Below are 6970 nucleotides of genomic sequence, written 5' to 3' on the forward strand. Positions count from 1 at the left end.
CAGCCCCACGGGGACCACTAGAAAACACATCAATGTAAATAACCTAGAAAATGACCCAGCATCTGGCAGAACAGACTCTCCACAGGCGAATGTAGAGAAGAGGCCTCGTTGAAGAGGGTAGGAGGGTGGAGATGCAGTCAGGAGCTAAATGGACCCAGGAAACTGTCCAGGGGAGAGAGGGACCCGCAGGCATGGAGAGGGGACATTGGGGAGACCACACAAGGAAGGAAGTTCTTCTAATCAGCAGGACTTACCACCTGGAACTTGAAAAGTCAGTGGGTTTGGCTCTGGGATCTGGGAAACTGAGTGCCTGCCCTTAAAGAGACAGCACAACAAACAGCCTGCAGACATACAGCATAGAAGCAGCAGTCTGAAAAACTCCCAAGACATACGAGAGGGAGATTTGTTTACTAACCTCAGAGCATGTCCCAGAGGGAAGTGGTCCCTGGGAGACGCCTCCAGGAACTAAAGAGCTGGTGGGCACCTCGCACCTCAACAGAAACCACCACTCCCTGTGGGAACTGGCAGGGCACCAAAACCTGCTGCCTCTCTTGCTAACAGCATGCCCTGCCCTCCACATTCTCCTGCAGGCACGCCATCTCCAGCCAGGCCTCAGCTCCAGGTTCCCCGCACACAGCAGACCCTGGCAAACCTTGCTAACAGCACGTGCCCCGCTCCTGTGTGCTTCTGCAGATCCCCCTCGCCTCCCATAACCTGACCGCCCCCTCGGTGCTAAGCAGCTGCAGGGACGCTCCCTCAGTGGACCAGTGGGGACCTTGCTGGCACCATGCTCCCTGCCCCATATTCTTCTCTGATGCTCTCCCCTACAATATGCCCTTGGCCGGAGCCCATCCAAAGCAGTGCCACAAGCCTGGCGATGTGCAAGCAGCCCTGACAGAAGCCAGCATCAATCCAAAGTGACTTCTGCCCTGGGGACAGGGGAAGAAGATCACACACACCAGTCCTACTGTGGCCCCAGCAGTGGTCTGACTGCAGGCTCCACCCACCAATTAAAGCTTCTCAGGGGACAACACAGGGAAAGTGCCCTGCAGTTCGATGCTATTGCATTTCTGGCAAATGCCTGGTCTGACTCAATGCAAGCCCAGTGAGGCCCCAGACTGGCCCAGTAACAAGACAGGAACCACATTCTGCCTGCAACAGGCAAAGAGCCAGTGTGGCTCAGTCAGTTGAACATCCAGCCCTTGATTTCGGCTCACTCATGACCTCACTTTTCATGGGATTGAGACCTACGTTGGACTCTGCACTTACACTGCAGAGCCTGCTTGGGATTCTCTCTCTGCCTCGCTTTCTCTGCCCCCTCCCACTCAAATGTGTGCATATTCACTCTCTCCTTCTCTCTCTTTCTCCCCCCCTCCCTCCCTCCCTCTCTCTCCATCTGTCTCAAAATAAATAAACATGAAAAAAATGATAGATAGTTACCCAGAAAAAACAAAAGTTAAAGGAGCTCATGATCACTAAACTAAAACAGCCCTACAAGAAATGGTAAAGGGGACTCCGAGTGGAAAGGAAAAACCATAATTAGGAGTAAGAAAAGTAGGAAGCACAAAAGCAGTAAAATTAAATATATCTATAAAAACCAGTCTAGGGAGGCACACAAAAAAGGATGTAAAGCATGACACTACATACCTAAAACACAGGCAGGAAAGGAGTAAAGAACGGGTTCAAACTTAAGTAACCATCCATGTAATATAGACTACTGTATGCGTAAGGTATTATATACAACCCCTAATGGTAACCACAAATCAAAACCAGTAGTAGATATGCAAAAAATAAAGAGGAGGAAACCCAACTATATCACTAAAGAAAGCCAGCAAACCGTGAGAGAAGAGAGCAAGAAGAAACAGAGAACTATAAAAACAACCATGGGGTGCCTGGGTGGCTCAGTGAGTTAAGTGTCCAGCTTCAGCTCAGGTCATGATCTCATGGTTCGTGGGTTCAAGCCCCGCATCAGGCTCTGTGCTGACAGCTAGCTCAGGGTCTGGAGCCTGCTTCAGATTCTGTGTCTCCCTCTCTCTCTGACTCTCCCCTGCTCATACTGTCTCTCTCTGTCTCTCAAAAATAAATTAAAAAACATAAAAAAATTTTAAAAAACCAACCATAAAACAAGAAACAAAATGGCAATAAGTGCATACCTATACACAATTACTTTAAATGTAAATGGACTAAACACTCTAATTAAAAGACATAGGGTGACAGAATGGATAAAAACCAAGACCCATCTATATGCTGCCTACAAGAGACTCATTACAGATCTAAAGACACATGAATATGGAACGTGAAGGGATGGAAGAGTATTTATCATACAAATAGAAGTGAAAAGAAAGCCAGGATAGCAATACTTACATCTGACAAAATAGACTTTAAAACAAAAACTGTAACAAGAGACAAAGAAGGACACTAAATAATCATGAAGGGGACAATCCAACAAGAATGTAAAACAATGGTAAATATTTATATACCCAACATGAAAGCACCCACATACATAAAGCAATTAATAACAAACATAAAAGCAGTAATCGATAATAATACAATAATAGTAGGGGACTTGTTCATACCTCAGTTACATCAATAGACAGATCATCCAAATAGAAAATCAACAAGGAAACAGTGGCTTTGAATGACACATTGGGCCAGGTGGATCTAACAGATATATTCAGAACATTCCACTTAAAATAGCAGAATAAACATTCTTTTCAAGTGCACATGAAACATTCTCCAGAATAGAACACATACAAGTCTCAAAAATTCAAAAAGACTGAGGTCATACCATGCATTGTTTCCAACCACAATGCTATGAAACTAGAAATGGACCACAAGGAAACTCTAGAAACTACACAAATACATGGAGGCTGCTATGAAATAATGAATGGGTCAACTAAGGACTCAAAGAAGGAATCAAAAATTACATGGAGAGGGGCGTCTGGGTGGCTCAGTTGGTTAAGCGTCCAACTTCGGCTCAGGTCATGATCTCACTGTTCATGGGTTCAAGCCCCACATTGGGCTCTATGCTGACAGCTCAGAGCCTGAAGCCTGCTTCAGATTCTGTGACTCCTTCTCTCTCTACCCCTCTCAAAAATAAATATTTAGAAAAATTACATGAAGAAAAATGAAAACACAATGGTCCAAAATCTTTGGGATGCAGCAAAAGCAGTTCTAAGCTTTATAGCAATTCAGGGCCACTTCAGGAAGCAAGAAAAATCTCAAACAAATTGAGACCTGAAAGATGAGTGGGCATCAGCCAGGTGATGAGTGCAGGGAGGAGGGATCCCTGAAGTGGGAACTGCACGTGTCAACACTGGGAAGAGCTCACCTGCTGGGGAACAGAAGGGAGGCCACTGTGGCTTAAGTGTTAAAGGAGGGGAACAGTGTGTGACAGAAAGCAAGTGCAAATCATGCACCTGGCGTGGGAAGCCAAGTGACATGACCTGATTTATGTTGTAAGAAAATAACATGCAACTCTGGGAGCTTGGGTTGAAGAAGACCAAAAAGCAGAAACAGGGATGCTAGTAGGAGGTGACTGCAGTTGACCAGTGGGGTGATGACAGCCAGGATGAAGGCAGTAGCCATGGGAATGGACAGCAATGGTTGGATTCAAGATGTCTTTTGGAGATTTATTCCACATGATTCAACAACTGGATATAGAGGCAAGGGAGGGAGAAGAGTCAGAAGTAATGCTCGGGCAACTGGATGGGTGATGCTACTCTTTAGTGGGATGAGAAGGAATAGGTTGGAGGGCTAGGGGCTAGGAGCAAGCTTGGGGAAATTGGTGTGGACCTGCTGAGTGCCAGAGGAGACGCCAAGTAACTAGTTATGCAAATTTGAGCTCAGGCGAGAGATCAGCGGCTGGACTAGTTGCATTAAGGATATCAGAGATGGTGGGCTCAAGGACAAATGTGGTTGAGCTGCCATGCTGGAGTGGTCAAAGACTGCATGGCCCTCCTGAGGTTGTCTGAGCCCCCGAGTGTGAGGACAAGGAAGACTGCTGGCCAGGGGAGGAGGACTTCGGCGGTTGCAAGGGCACATCCAGGGGTTGGGGGGCTGACGCAGGCAGGGAGGGGCTACGGGACGATACAGGTGAACTGCGGGAGCACCACAGGAGCAGGCTTTCAAAGGACCTAATGGTGGAACATGGCCAAGGGTGTAGGCCCTGGAGCCAAACTACCAGACTGGAATCCGGGCTTTCCCATGGAATTAGCTGTGTGGCCTGAGGTGAGTAACGAACCTGAGCCTCTGTGACCCCTAAACAGGGATTAAAAACTATACTACCTCATGGAGGTAGTGGTGAGGCTGAGATGCCATCATCCATGGTCCATAGCAGAGTGCCTGGCCCTTGGGTACTTAATAAACGCGAGCCTTAGCAGCTATTAGCTCTCAGCTCTTGGTCACGTAAATAAGGGAGGAAAAGACGGATGGATCTGGAGGCAGCAGCAAGGCGTGAGGAAGACAGCAACCCTGCCTCCCCCCGGGATGAACCCAGGCCAAAAGCAGGGAAGCAGCCCGAGAGGGCTGCCTGGGGACAGCGGCGTCCAGGGAAAGTCAGGACCAGGTGGTGCTGCACAGATTAGGTGAAGAGAGGGAGGTGCTAGGTGCTGGTCAGTGTGGGGCAGGTCTTCTCAAGGGTGATGGACAGGCCTAGAAGAGAAGACAAGGGTCTGAAGAGACTGGCTCAAGGAGACAGCAGCTCTGGGCACTGAGGGACGGTCAGTAACATTGGCATGTGAGGTTGTCCTGACACTGAGCACATCAGCCTAAGAGAGTTCAGCTGAGGGCACTGCTTTTGGACAGCCAGGGAAGGCCCAGAGAGAGCGTACAGAGAGCAGCAGCCCCCTGCAGAAGCACACAAAGCAATGAGCAAGGGGTAAGAGAACTGAATCAGGCCACTCGGCACTCTGGGATGGGCAGCGTTGGGTGGACTTTGGCCCTGACTTGGTATATAGATGGGACAAAATGGAAGTTACTGCCTGTGTGTCTGGGACAGGCGATGAAATCCATCTTCCACACCCTAAAATCCCACAGAGACCAACAGTAAATCCACATTGGAAAGTTCTGACCAGACGTACCTAAGGTTCTTTCTCTTTTCCTTTGCCATGAAAGTGGGAAAGATGCCCAATTGTGGCCAGTGGTCTTCCTTTAGCCATAAATCTGCTAGAAGAAAACACAGGCAGTTAGCTCTTGGACATTGGTCGTGATCTTGGAACTCGGTGTCGATCTTGGTTGCGATGGAAGTCTGGGTCACAGGAGAGTGGAACAGGGGAAGGATACAGTGTTGGACTCAAGCAGTCTAGCCTTCCATTTCTCAGTTGGGAACCATGAAGAAGCTGCCTCGTTTCCCTGCGTCACTTCCCTCCACCTGCTCCAATTCCTGTTCTCCCGGATTCAACTCTGCCTGCCCCACCCCCACCTCTCTTGGCTGTTTGCCTACCTCACTCACTGGACACCCAGGACAGCTAACACCTGTTTCTACCTCTTAACTCTTCCTAGCTCCCAATGTCGATTGCCTTCTTCCCTGCCTGTCCCTTTGTTCTTTTTCTTCCCTTGTCTGTTTCTTGCTCTCCCCATCCACCCACCACCATCTTTTCTGACTTGCCCCCTTCTCTTCGCCCAATCCTTCCTTTGCCCCTGACCCACCTCTTTCTACAAGCTGCCTGAGCCCTGTAACTATGGAGTCCCTCATTCCTCCTATTCAGACCTCAAGCCCACGGAGTCCCCCGATCTCACCTGGTGATTCCCACTGCCAACCTGGGAATTGGGTGCCTAGTTGGATTCCTGGCTCGGCCCAGAACTTCTGGCAACATGGGCATCCAGCAGCCTATGGACATAAGCGCCAAGAGAGAGCCAGCCCCAGTCCAGGAGCACCTCCCTGGTATTTTTCCAAGTATCGCTTTCTCAGTTGTGTTAGTCATGGCCAGCTTAGCCATCTAGACTGACAAAAGTTCTTGTTCCTACCCGGGTTGGCTGGTAGGTCTTCATGGCCCTCGACATTCGTAACTGACCTCTGGGCCCTCCCTGATACGGGCAAGGGCATGGCAATGAGTTGCCTGTGCCCTCGGTCCTGTCTTCCAGGAAGGCAAGCCCTGTGGATCTGGCCACTCTCAGAGCAACTGCTAGAAAGAGGTAACATGAAAACATGTCATCCCAACCTGGAACTTCCAGGGTGACAATGACTAATTTTCTCCCAGATCTCATCTTTGTCCCAAGATGTGCAGACCATTGGCCCATCCCAACCACTACTATAACCCACCCTTGAGATACTGACTCCAACAGGAAGAAACAGTTTCCAGTGGATTCTGATCAAGGCCCTGTCAACATCTGAAATGTCACTGTCTCTCCACCCTCTACCAGTTCACCAGTTCACAACCAGAATTCAAGGACAGCAGAGTCTAAAAGGCAAAGAGTCGGGGTGCCTGGGTGCCTCAGTCGGTTAAGTGTCCAACTTAGGCTCAGGTCATGATCTCATGGTTCATGGGTTCAAGCCCTGCATCGGGCTCTGTGCTGACAGCTCAGAGCCTAGAGCCCACTTCGGATTCTGTGTCTCCCTCTCTCTCTGACCCTCCCCTGATCACACTGTCTCTCTGTCTCTCAAAAATTAATAAAGTGTTAAAAAAAATTTTTTAAATAAAAAAATAAAAGGCAAAGAGTTGCCTATAATCCACTTCACAAAAATACAGACTGAAAGCTGATTAGGAAACTTCATCTTCAGTCACAGCATTTTCTGGACATTACCAGAAGGGGAGAGGGAAGGAAGGAGGGGAAAGAACCCCCATAAAGACCCTCTGCTTCTCCCCTCCTCGAGTACAGAGCATGTCTGCACTATTCCTAAACTGGGAAGCAAATCAGAAAAGCCAGGTAAAATTCGGCCCTTTGGCTAGCCTTCCTTTCTTTTCATCCATAATCTTCTCTTTTCATCCATAATCTTCTCTGTGTCATTTGTGTCTCAGATACCTCAGAT

This window comes from Suricata suricatta, chromosome 8, assembly GCF_006229205.1.
Source record: "Suricata suricatta isolate VVHF042 chromosome 8, meerkat_22Aug2017_6uvM2_HiC, whole genome shotgun sequence".
Lineage (NCBI taxonomy): Eukaryota > Metazoa > Chordata > Mammalia > Carnivora > Herpestidae > Suricata > Suricata suricatta.